The following is a 13,579-nucleotide window of genomic DNA, read 5'->3' on the forward strand; positions in this document are numbered from 1 at the left end:
GTCGTTTTCTTCCCATACTCTGAGATACCCAGAGAGACCTTTGGGCAGTTCTTAACACTTCTCTAACTGATCAAAGGTCAGTGCTTGGCACGGTGGTGACACTGACCTTAGGCATGTGTGTCGTGTGAGGTGGCAAAGTCTAAGGCCTTCTGACGTGAGCCATAGTGACTCAGTCAGGCTTTAACCCTCAGTGCACACTGACTAAACAGTGTCATGTACTTTTTGCTTACCTAGCATTCAAAATGTTTACATCAGTGAGCAGCTCTTGGGTTTTTTTCAGTAAGCTTCACTCATGGAATCAGAACGGGTAATGCTGGACATGATTCAGAGAATTTCATGATTATTCATGTACAAACAACCTAAAGATGGAAAGCGCCACAAGCAATTACCAAGGTATGAAGTCACTGTGAGGATGTGTTCAGTGTGCTTGTGTACTTTTTAAACTGTTACTGTAAATATACAAGATAATAAAAATAGAAACATACATTACATTATATAATACAGTCTCTAATTAAATGGTACATCATTTGCAGTAAATATAAGTAAGCATATTAGTAAGGTAAGTAATTTTGTGAAAGTAGCACTCTTCATGATTGCTAACATTAGCACTTCCTTTCCCAAAAATACAAATATGATGCCAGATACATTGGTTTTGCTGTTTAAAAGTCGACGGTTGACTACAGGAACATTTTTCCATATCACCCAAGCATGCAGCAGGATCTAGCACATCATATTATAGTGGAGCATAGCGCAGCATCTTACCTGAAGATTGATACCACTCAAAAGTTTGTCTATTACATATGAAGTTGGAGCCAGGAGACAGGTACCTTATCTCAGCATAAAGACTGGAAACGGGGGGAAACATTGCCTTAGCATGGCTCTCTCCAAGGGTAAAAATATCAGCCTAACAGTACCTCTAAATCTCTCTCTACATATACAAAAATGGATCTGACTTTATGTAGCCGATACTGATCCACTAATGCCCTAATCTCGACTCTAGGGATCCACATCCTTAATTCTTTATATGCATATTTAGTGTCTCCCACACACACATATATGTACATCAATATTTACACACAGTGGGAGAAAGAAAAAGAAATCTGTATTTTATCACAGTATTTTAAAATAATTTCTTCCCTAAATTACCTGCAGATTTTAATAGCAATGTTACCCTCCTGTGCTAGTGATATAATTAAGCTTGTACTTTCCCATCTGCCTCTAAAGGTTAGACTTATCAAAACAGTAATGATGATTGGAAGGAAGATAAATTACCATCATGCTTTTGTATATGTGGGGAACCATATCCAAATCAGCGGCTCAGTCGGCAAAATGTAGCTCGTAAAGGAAGGAACAACTAATCAATCAACTTCCTGTTGAGCTAATTATGCATATGTTTGTGTATTCTTGTTTAATGATAATAAGGTGATACATCTATGATATGGATAGTGATGTTGTGATTTTGCAAATTTATTGGCAATTGGGGAGGAGTGCAACCGCAGGAAAGTATTGATTTTGTAATCTTTTTAAATACAGCATTTATTAGACATGCACCTTTTCTCTAGGAAACAGGAGTAGCTAAAAAAGCAGATTAACTGATCTTACTTCACAACATAAAAACAATAGGCAGGTATATTTTGTGTCCTTTTGAAACAGCTACAACTGACTGGGAATTATTTTCTATACTGTACTTCTGAAGCCAGTTGTCATCTTAATATTTGATTAACCATGGTTTTGCTTTTAATGTGAAAATGTGGTATCTCTTTTAGAGCAAATTGATGTGTTTGTGTCTTTTGTCCGCTAAGGATCACATAGCTATTATCATGAATTTCTCAAGTAAATATGTGTAACAAGGGGATTCAGGCTGATGCAGGCTATTTCCCTCTTCACCAGTGGTAATCAGTCAATGCACAAAGCAAGTCATTGTGATTGTAATAGCTTCGAACCTTGATATTGTAGCGTTGTGTACAACATGCCCTCTTGACACCCCATTCCAAAGGTCTTTTTCAATCCAAGGAGATTCGACTTGGGGGCATGCAAATGCTTTCTACAAGTTAATGTCTGCTCAAACATGTGGGCAGAGGATTGGAGGACTGTGCTGTCAAGTGTTGCCTCAGTTAACAACCACAACCAGACCAAGTAAACACGTGGAATCCTGTTACAGCCTCACTGTTCCTCCACCAGACCCCTCTCCCTGAGGCTGTCATTTTCTGGCCTTCCCCCTGGAGTGGTGGTAACAGTAAATGAGGAGGCATGACTACCTCTACCGAACACAGGAGAGGGAATCCTCCTTCATGCCTCATTGACTTTGTTTTCTCTGGCTAATTTTTCCTTTCTCCTCGCTGCCCGCCTCCCAGCCCCCCAAAACACACACGCATGCATGCACATACATAGACACACATTCCATTCATCTCCCGCCCTCCCCTTTCCAAGCCTCACCGTTTTGATGGTGATTTTGACACGCAGGCTGTCACGCAGCAGTTCTCTGGGAGGTAGCGATTAACAGAGCTGTTGCCATATGGAGCAAGATCAGCCGTCAAAACCCTACATAATTGTCTCAGGGAGGAAAAATACTGACATAACAGGGCTGAGAAAGGGGTGGGAGAAAGTGGTGAGGGGCGTACACATTGGTTTCCGCATCTGCCAATATTAAATGCCCATTAAAACAAGTGCAAGTGATTCATTAGTAATGAGAAACTAAATGTATCATAAAACCCAAAGGAAGACAGGACACATCAAACATTCTGTGCAGTAGAAGAAGAGAATAATTCCCCTACTAGTGTAACTAGTGTAAAAGAATTGAAACATTAGCCAGTTGTGTGTAGTGATAAGCCACATAGAGGGCTAAGAAAGAACAATTTATCAAATTAATGCAGGAAAAACTCACATTTGATGAAGCCATTGTCATGTCAGCACCTAATATTGAAATGGACTTGAAGTCTGAGCCAGGGGTTTACATTGCTGACAGCCTAATTATATGGATTGGCTGCAGTAGAGCGTAGCCTATCAGCTCTGGGGAGAAATTAATTCTGGTACAGGGGAAGAGAGAAAGGGGCAGGCTGCAGTCCGCTTCACTGCTGTGAATTGATGGCTGCAGAGGGCTAGGCATCTCTGTGTGTGTATGCACAGGGTTCTGGTTCACTTAAAGCTACACACAGCTTTACTGCAGGGTGTATTCTTTGTGATTTAGAAACTGTGTGTAGCTCTGACAGATATGTGTTGAATTACAACAACAGCCATAAGCAAGATGTAAACGACATTATGTTGATTCACTGCTGTTTCCGCGCTTTTCTGTGTGCATAGGCTGATTTTTCTAGTACATACATTAGCCCTGTTTATTTCAAAACCAGCTGGTGGTCAAAGTAATGCATATCATGCTGTGAATATTGCCTCCGAGTGACACTTTCAGGCATGAAATGCAGATTGTAAGCTTGTTAAATTAGCATTTAGTTTCTGTAGCAGCTAACCAGATAGATATGGAACAATTGTAGACAATCGTGACTACTAGTTACTAGGAGAGTATTGGATCATACAGGCAAAATTCTAGACAAAGTAAGGGCTGAACGTAAGACATGGGGTTAAGATAAGATGCAAATTTTAGATCAATACTGTTTGTGTTCATCACTGTCTGGACCTACTTTACACCAAGGAAAGATGCTAGCTAGCAGGTAGTGCAGGCCCGCCAGTGGATGGATGACTGGCAACCGTATACTGACATTTCTATCACACCATGTGCAGAAATTCTGTCAGGCGTAAGTTTTATGATCGGGTTTATCATATTTAATTATTTAGCAATGTAGTACTGTAAGGACGATGTATTTACATTCATGCATGGTGGTATTTTTTCTTGAACTGACTGGGCAGCCACATGCTTCATAAGTCTAATATGACATGTCATTTACAGTATCTGCTGTAGGGCTCATCATGTAGCACCCTCACAATCTTTTATTAGCTCCCTTACGTGGACCACATAAAGGCTGGGTATGAGATAATATCTTATACGTATAGGACATAAACATTTTGCTGATGTTCACTGCAAACAATATTTTTTGTGCCCTACATTTCAAGCAGGTCTTAACTATGCTAAATTCATGAAATTATGGCTTTATTCAAAAAAGTTTTTAATTCTTCTCTGATATTAATGATAGCACAGAAGATTATATTAATTATAGTGAGAAAAACAATGTACAGAGTGGAGGACATGACACAAAGGTAATTAAAATTTCAACCAAATCAAGAACAGTAAAATAAAAATGTCATTGTCTTAATATTGTAAACCGTAATAGAAAGCTGAAGTCTGTCAAAGTGGGGATTATGACTTTTAAGCTGGTGTCGCACTGTGAACAGTAAGACAGCACAGAGCACAAGTGTCCATGCTATAACAGTGTGTAAACATACTGTAGTGTCAACCCTGTATGCACAGTATATTTAAAAAAAAAAAAATTAAATATGTGTTCTTGCGAGCCAGACAAGACTTTGACTTTTGTGCCAGTAGATGCTGTGCAGATAAATTGGAAGACTATAGAAGTCAGAAAAAATATCCTGAATTGTTCATAAGGGCAGTGAAAGTATCCTGCCTCAGGACCCTGTTAACTGGCTGAGTCTGAGGCGGACACCCTGCTGTACTCCAACATAGCGAAACTGTTTTTCAGAATAGTACTCTTACTTATGCTCAACCTTTTTTCACGGTTCAGTAATCCTACCTACAGTATGTTAAACCTTTTTTTAAACCTTTCTTTTTTTAGGCAACTGTTCCTATGGCCTGCAATTTCGTACAACATCCCAAGTACACAACTGCAAAGAACGGGGCGCTAGCTGCCAATGATTGACAGACTCTGGCGTTGTATACACACTGAAAGACCTCCGCCTCCCAAGCAGAACATTCCTCTCTGCCCTCTGTCTTATAATGCTTTCATGTTGTCAGTCCAGTCAGTCTGACCAGTTTGTTATTTATGTGTACCATCACCCATTTCTCATGCTTTGTGGTGACAGGTGTCAGTGGCTTTGTTAGAAATCCTCTACTAGCTCCTCTGTCTTACTTATGCTTAGCTGTGGATGGCTGTCATAGTTGACAGCATTGGTTGGCACTAAGACAGTGTCTTTAAGAGCTACACGGATGGCATCAGTTCATCAAAAGAATGCAATGCATTTTTTTGTTGTATTTTTCTACAGTATAGAAGCCTATAGCTTGTGTAAATTAGTGAAGGGATATGCTTTTAGTTGCTTTGTCCTTCATAAGCTGTTAAAATGAAAGTTGACCAGTGGCCTTGAGCAGAAAAGCCAACACATTCGACAGCTTATGCTTACTTCCTTTCTCTTTAGACCAAATATATTAACGCTACAAATAATCAATTTTCAATTCAGTTAAATTTTATCGTCCACACCCATCACCAGTAGTGATCCAGTAAATAAAACATCAGTTGTACCTTTGGAAGTGATTGCAGATTGTTGGTGCCAGCCGGTGTACACCCATACCCAAATTCTGAACATGGCACAGTCATACTTGACCTTTCCTGCTACTGGAATGAAAATAGTAAATATGACAAACTGAGGTTAGGACAGAAGTTCCCAATTTTTGCTAAAACACCCACCTGTCTGACAAGAATAAAGACTGCAGGCTGGTTGGGATGTCACAGCAGAGTGGACGTCCTGTCAAGTCAAAAAGGCCAAATTAACCATTAACTAAAATCAACATCAGTTTTGACAGCTTATTTATGGGAGTTTTATTTTTGTATGGGTCTTTTTTCCATGACAATGGTTGGTTTTGGTCTGGAGGCACAAAGGAAAGATCAGTGAGCTGCCACTTTATGTTGCAGTGAGGGCGGTAATGGCTCCACTGTTGTGGTATAACTGGATTAAGGTGTGCTGCACAATTTGTCATTTCTTAAGCTCTGCTGCCTTCTTATTTGTCAATAGTGACAATGTGAGATTGCCATTTTCAGCCTGAGCATTAACCTCAATAATGCAGTGTTCATATTATTGTTATAATAATAATATCAAAATAATAATATCAAAATAATTTGCTTTGGTCTAATCAAATCAGTCTTTTGTAATGATGTACCGAAAGTTGGGTTTGCCATTTTTCCAATGTATATTCAATTTGCATCCTAATAGTGTTTCTGCTTGTAACATTCAGACTTCCCCACAAAGATCATTTCAGTTTTATTTTATCTTATAACAGTATAGTATAAGCCACAGATGCAACCTACTTTGCTAGGTATTTGTGTAGGTCACATTTAGTCCATAAAACAGCACAATGAAGATACTATGACCTTTTATTTATATAAATTATACTTTTTTTTATTGTCATGTCAAAATGTTTTTATAAATGGCATCATTATTCTTTCTTGTGCAAAAATAAATGCTTGAATCACAATTTAAAATTTTTTAATTATGGCAGCATATTGGTGGACTATTTGTTTTCCACATTGCTATGATGAAGCTTTTTTTCTCTCTTCCGTGGTCATATAGGTGGCTGTGAATGTCAGGAGCAATTGTTGCTGCAATTTGCTGTCGTTCCCTGCATTTATTCATCACCAGCCACTCTCCACTAAAGCCATGTTTGTTTGCTATTCAAAGCACTTTATCTTGTGCTTCAGCTTGGGAGTTTTCTGTTCTCAGCTTTGAGCAACCTGCAGTGTCTTCTCCTTCTAATGTGCCAAATTCAACAGCGACACAAAAACAAAAACAAAAACGCTGAGAAATAACAGCATTTCACACTGTCCATGAAGCCAGAATTCTCTACCTTTGTTTCCTCAAGAGAAAGTATTTTGCAGTAATTTGGAGACAGACATCCAGTCGGTAAAATATATTTGCCTGTGGCATTCATTGACTGTGACACATCAAGCAGAGGCAACATTGTTGTGTGGAGGAATGAGGGGACTGTATTGTACTCATCCCCAAATGGCTCTAAGCGAAACTTCTTTGATTAATATGTCTGTTAAGGAATGCTATGCACCGGAGAGAACCACTTTCTGAAAACACAACCATCATTCACGCACAACATTTCTGTCCGTCAGGTTTAATGTTTTCATACATCCTCTGATGGAGGCCATAGAGGAGAATGAAGAAGAATATTTGGGGGGGAGCAATATGTTTTACAGGGTTTCTAACAGCTCCTATGTGACAGTTGAAATCATCAACATTAATCACTTCATGCACTCATGCTGATGACTTCCATTAAAATCAAATCCCTATGTTGGCCATTCTGAAGCCATCCAATTAACAGACAACATTGTTATCACTGCTCCATATGTACGTATGGTGAAATTATGGAAAAAGTAATAGGAAAAACATACTAGATTGAGCTTGTGTGAGTGTGTGTGTGTGTGTGTGTGTGTGTGTGTGTGTGTGTGTGTGTGTGTGTGTGTGGGGGGGGGCTTCATCTTAGAGAATGAGGTCACTCCTGTGGTCAAAATATACCCACAGTCATTACACTTCTCACTGCTTAGCACTAAACACACACACACACACACACACACACACACATTTCTCTCTTTCTCTCCCACACACACATGCTGATGAACATAGCAGGTGGTGAGGTGTTAAACAGGCCATGATTTGGCTAGAATTAGATGGCAGACACTGTCCCTGAAGGCCAGAGGGGGCTAAACAGGATTTCACTGATCCAACGTCAGGGCCAACACTGCCAGTCCTAGTGTATTATCAGTGCCAGTCCGGCATTTCTATGCACTTGGAGATACCCCACAGGCTGTGTTTGGCAGCATAGCTTCAGGGTTAAGCCTGTAGGTCCATATGCACTAATACAGCTCACGACTTTACCTTAATACTCCCCACCCACTTAATTGTTATTTGTTAAATCCGTTTAAAATAGTCACATTATCAGTGTTATGTCAGTGTTCTCTCCTTCTTGTCAAGTCATACTGATGACAAGCTTATTCCTGAGGGAGGCCACAACCTTTCAGTTCTTTCTGCATGTGTGACCATGGTTGGATCAGTGCTGTGTCTTCCTGCTGGAAGTGAGCAGTCTGAAAGGCATGTAATCCTGTTCCCACTGCTACATTGAGAGCAGCACACGTTTGCGGGTGTCTGTAGCTGTGTGTTTCTATCTATGTTTATTTTTGTAGAGCTTTGGGGTGATAATGCCTGGCCAAATGTGCTGTGACTGCTTTTTTTTCCTGTGTGTGTGTGTGTGTGTGTGTGTGTGTTTCATGTTCTTATATCCCGTCATGGACTTTAACCTGAATGCACACTAACCCGTGTGCTTGTGTCACTGTGGGGACAAAAATTTAGGTCCCCCGGGTACAGACTGCTTTTTAAGGGTTAAGACTTGGTTTTAGGGTGCATGTTACAGTTAGGTTATGGTTAGGGTAAGGGTTAAGGTTAGGCATTTAGTTGTGATGGTTAAGGTTATGGTAAGGGGCTAGGGAAAGCATTATGTCAATGACTGGCCCCCTCAGGGATAGCGAAACAAACATTTGTGTGTGTGTGTGTGTGTGTGTGTGTGTGTGTGAGAGGGAGCCACCTCCAAGATATGGATGGCTGTATTGAGCGGAATGGGGTGACAGGGGAAATCTGCCTTGTTTAAGGGAAAGCAAAACTCATCAGGGCTTTGCTTTGTCCACGGGACGCACAGTCAGTGGGATTTATAATTGGGATTAACCGTTTTTCCAAGCTAGTTATCATTAATGTAATCCAATTAGTACATTCATTGTGTTTACAAATTTGTCTCTAAATGACTCATTGCAGGTGTACTTAATACAGACTCAATTATTTACCTAAATAGATTATTGTGATATAGTTTGTTCCATGGCCAGGCTCAGATTAGTGTAATATTAATTGTTTATCTTTTATGTGTATGTATCTAGCTCTTTTTAGTATATATGTATATAAATATGACTGCATGTTTCTGTGATTAGACATATGCTCCAATGCAGTAATTACACATGGCAATGGGAAGTTCAGTTAATAAAGTAACATGTAAACCATTCGCTCGCTAATGACCACTTCACTGTCTGCACTGGACAACACACTGGGTCTTTAAGCAAATTAATTTCAAGAATCAAGATGAAGGGCACAGTCAAGTCATCATCACTGTCTCCAACACTTCAGCACTGTTATAACACTGTTATAACATTAACAAATAACAGCGCAAGAACACAGAGGTTTGCGTGGCTATTTTGCAAAAGCCTGGAGCTGATTGCACAAGACTACAGTGGATCTATCATGTGTAATCATGCTTTGACCATGCACATCACTCAAATCAGAGTGTAAAGATGAAACACTTGCTACCTACAGATGGTTTGAAAAGAAGAGTTGATTAGCCCAAAGGGAAGCACGTCACACAGCTTGCTTGGAAGAGAGTGTTTGAGTCAGAGCGAGACATTGCGACAATTTTATCCTAAAACGTAAAACGTCCTGTCACTACAACTACAACCTCCCTGCACCCAGTTGTCCCCGTAATCCCCATCATAATCCAACGTTGTAGATAGATAGCAGTCGAATACTGACCAACAGCTAAAGCTAGCAGTTAGCAAATAGTAGTCGGAATCCCTCACTTTTAAAAAGAACACATCAATATCTCAATCACTTTTTACTCAGGATCTTTGGACAATCGGGACTGAGCAGCAGCTTGTCCTGTCAGTCTGTAAAACTATAACATTAGCTAACTTTAGCTCAGCAGCTAAAGGGAAACAGAGCTGTAAACAGGATCAGTTTAGATGATATCTGATGTTTTCTGCTTTATTTGTCAGACGTGACTCACCAGACGTTTGTCATTATTACCCTAAGTAGACAACTATGAAGTATTCACTACTAAATATAATTCCACTTGAATGAAATAATTAAAAATAATTTAAAAAAGTAACTTTTAATTTTCACAGTAAAATTGCTATTATCAGTAAATGGCAACTTGGGAACAAAGAATTTTCTTTGAAGCTGACTTCAAGCAAAATACTGATTAAGATATTTAAGTTAAACCCTGATGAAACAAAGGGGTGTAGTTGATCACACGCTCTTGATTTAACTATGATTTTATAATTTCCTAAAAACCTTGTTTAGAGTAATCAAAAACGAAACAGTTATGTCTAAAATAATAAGTTTAAAAGTTATTTCTTGATCATGTTAACATCATTTTGTAGCTTTCATGGGGTGTACAACTTTTACACTATATTTACTGTCCCCCTTGGAGTACACAGCTAACCCTTTCCAAGTCACAGTGTATGTGTCAAATACAGTGCAAGGCAGCGCTAGCTAAACTCACATTTCCCTTCTTCAAAATGTGCTTGCTTTTTCATATCAATAGAATCATCCGTTGAGATGGTGAAGGGGCTAATCACATCTTCCCTCCCATAAGCCTAAATCCCAAACCCCATCTCAGTCCATTTTTACATCGGCTCTTCTAATCCGTCTCCCCTTTGATGTTTTCTGCTGTTTGTATAAAATCAATAAAATATACAGCAGAAAAAATGTTCTCCTATACCTTCATCTTGGCTACTTAGAGCAGACCAAAGTCACCAAAAGGAACTAGCTGCCATCCTACTGATCTCAGGAGTCACAAAAAGAGTGAATTGTATCAGTGGGTGCTAAGACCAGCCCCCTGCTATGCTCATGTATGCCCTCGGTGGCTCCATATGCCAAGAGAGCTGCCAAGGGAGCGGACAGGCAAGCTCAGTGACTGCCAATCTGCAGATGCAGAAGCCGTCCGCTCATGCATATTAAACCCACACCACCTGCTCGTCGTACATCACACCCTGCATTCTTGGTCCAAGGAATTTTAATCAACTGCGCTGACAGGAAGCCACTCTCAGGTCCACGTAGGTGAATCATTCAACTCCTCTCCTCTTACTGCCGTTGCTTCTGAGGTGAGGATGCATGTTGATGTTGCATTTCTGCAACATCCTGGGTTCCCTTGAGGCAGACGGAGGGTGCTGCTTTTCTTCCCCTCTTTTGATTACTATGAGTGCTGCATAAAACAGTATTTTGAGTAATTTCCAATTCAAATATGTTTGTCAGACATAAAGAAGGAGCATGGTGAATACCCATGGAAGGGAAAAAGCTGTTTTTTCCCAGTGAAGTATTTTAACACAACTGTGTGGTGATCATAGCACTGATAACACTACATCTCAACTCATCAGCATGAAGAAATCAGCGGGTTTTTTTAGCTTCAACCGTCATTGTCAGTGAAGATGTTACAGTAAGTAAATGAAGACACAATTAGGTACTCGTCCGACTGCACCTTTCGTCTCTCAGCCAGTTTCTGCTGGCAAAGCATAATCCTCTAGAACCCCCAGGATTAAATTTTTATGCCATCTTTTTAAATATAGTCTTAAATAAAATAAAATAGGCAGATGGAGACAGGCACTGCCAAGACAGGACCAAGTGTGGTATCAGCGGTGTGGTAACAGTTAAATGCACATTAACAGGCGAGCCAAATATGCCATGTTTGATAAATGGTTTGTTAGCGTTGTTAATAAATTGTTATGAAGAACAAAAGACTTTTCATGGAGATAAAGAAAACATTGATGAACACATGCGGTGCACATACACACAGCCGCACACACACCAATTACAGATCATAATCATATCTCGAAATTAGTATTTTCTGAAAATAACTCAAACTAATTATGTTGGTGTTATTTAATGGGTAATATAGTTGTTAATAGTTTCATTTATATCAGTCGTTTCTAATCTAAAATAGATGGCATTTTTAGGGTTGTATCTTCCTAATTGTTTCTCATGAATAATCACAACCAGGTAATATCCAAGCATATTTTTGGTTGTCAAAATGTCTAAATACATCAGACCTCTTACACACTGCATTTAATTTGCAAGTCTGTCCCTTCATGAGTGCTCTTCACTACTTCCATGCCTTCTTGCACATTTGTGTGTGTGCGTTGTGTGTTTTTCATTAGTTTCACGGCCTCTTTCATGGTGTCCCATTTGTAAACAGTGATGAATTGTTAATTACTTAGTCCTTCCTCAAGCAACACCACAGGTATGTATATTTCAGCAAAACTCCAGCAAGCTTTAATTTTTGTCTCTTTTCTTGCGTGTCCTGTCCTGGAATCCAAATCTAAATTTAATGTCATTGCTGTGGCAAAAGCACTAAAGCGACCTTGCTCATTAAATATACATTTGATGGATTCAAATGTATTTCTCCAGTTGCTGGTTATTCTCTGTTATTTGATCTGTAAGTAACTTAGATAATGACATTAAAGTACATGACCCACTTTTGAATATGAGGTAGAGGCACTCTTCCCAGCATTTATGAGTTTCCCTAGGAATGAATGACTGAATGAATGAATGTATCTTCATGGCTACACTGGCATCTACAGTACATCATAGAGGTTTAGCTAATGCGATGTGTAGCACACATTGCTGGATCACCTCCAATAACATTCAAAAAAAAAAAAAAAAAGAAATATGGCAAAAACATTTGAGTAATAGGCACTACATACAGTACAGAAAATTGAATGTTTTCATTTCTGAGAGAATAAGCAGTAACATAATTGTGTCCCTCCTGGTGGTATATTATGATAATTACACCACAAATTACAATCAATGCATCAGGATAAATTATCTGTCTAGTTCCATATTAATGCATATGGGTTGTGAAGACAAATCAGCGCAGGATAAATTGCCTCTAATAATATTGTTCTGTGTTTGAGCATTCTTATAAACATCATTGCTGATTCCAGTCTTAAACAGGAAGTCAATAACATCTGACAGATTACATTTTGACCTTGATAGCCAATGAAACTGCTACAGGAGGATCTGCAGGTCGAAAGAAGTTGATTCACTGCTGCCTCTTGTCACAGTGCCACTGTTATGATCCACATTTGAAGTTGGCATTGTAGCTTTGTTACCACTGCTGAGTCAGAGAAATGTGCAACTGAGGAGGCAAATTATCTTTGAAAGCCCTCAAGGCACCTTCAGAAAAACACAGAGTTCTTGGTACTGATAATAACCTGACATTATGAGTCATGTTCATTTCAGAGAAATTCAATCAATTGTCCATCCCCCTGTGTTCCTTGTATATTCTTAAGGGTACTTTGGTAGTACTTCATCTGTAGCATTAACAGCTCTAGGTCCAAGGTCAATCAAACAGCATAGCATTACTCACATTTATACCATAAGAGAGGTAATGAAGTAAATGCTGTTCATAAATGCTGTTCTCTTCCAATGTGATTTTAATGTTCTTAAAGCTCTGGTTAGGAGAAAACTAAAGGTATTTTCTTCCTTCTGCAGAAGACTGATGCACTGAATTTCTGTGCTTTTCTTAAGGAACAGTTCAACTCAAAATTACATACTCTCTCCTATGTGAGTCCCGGCTCCCCTGATGTTTGTACAGCCTCTTCTATTGGACATGCAGGTTGTCTCTGACAGTGTAGACACATTGCACCTCCAACAGAGGTATAGTGCAGATTAGACAACAAGCAAGCCGAGCCTTCTGGTAGAGCGCAGTACAGGCAATTTGGACTTACAGTGCAGTCTCTTGGCTGCAAAACACTTGCACTATGTTGCGTGGGTTGTGGAAAGAAATTTCAAGGTCACTTTATGATCTGTTTGGGAGAAGGAGGAGGTTTGGAAGTGCAGGGGCTTACTTGTTGTGTGTACAATG

General features: G+C 39.4%; 1 protein-coding gene across 2 annotated transcripts in view; it reads left to right on the top strand.

The window, feature by feature from the left end:
• nrg3b (neuregulin 3b) overlaps nucleotides 1-13,579 on the top strand; it is a 183,543-nt gene that overhangs the window by 69,653 nt on the left and 100,311 nt on the right. The window lies entirely within an intron of this gene.

This window comes from Siniperca chuatsi, linkage group LG20, assembly GCF_020085105.1.
Source record: "Siniperca chuatsi isolate FFG_IHB_CAS linkage group LG20, ASM2008510v1, whole genome shotgun sequence".
In the NCBI taxonomy this organism is placed as follows: domain Eukaryota; kingdom Metazoa; phylum Chordata; class Actinopteri; order Centrarchiformes; family Sinipercidae; genus Siniperca; species Siniperca chuatsi.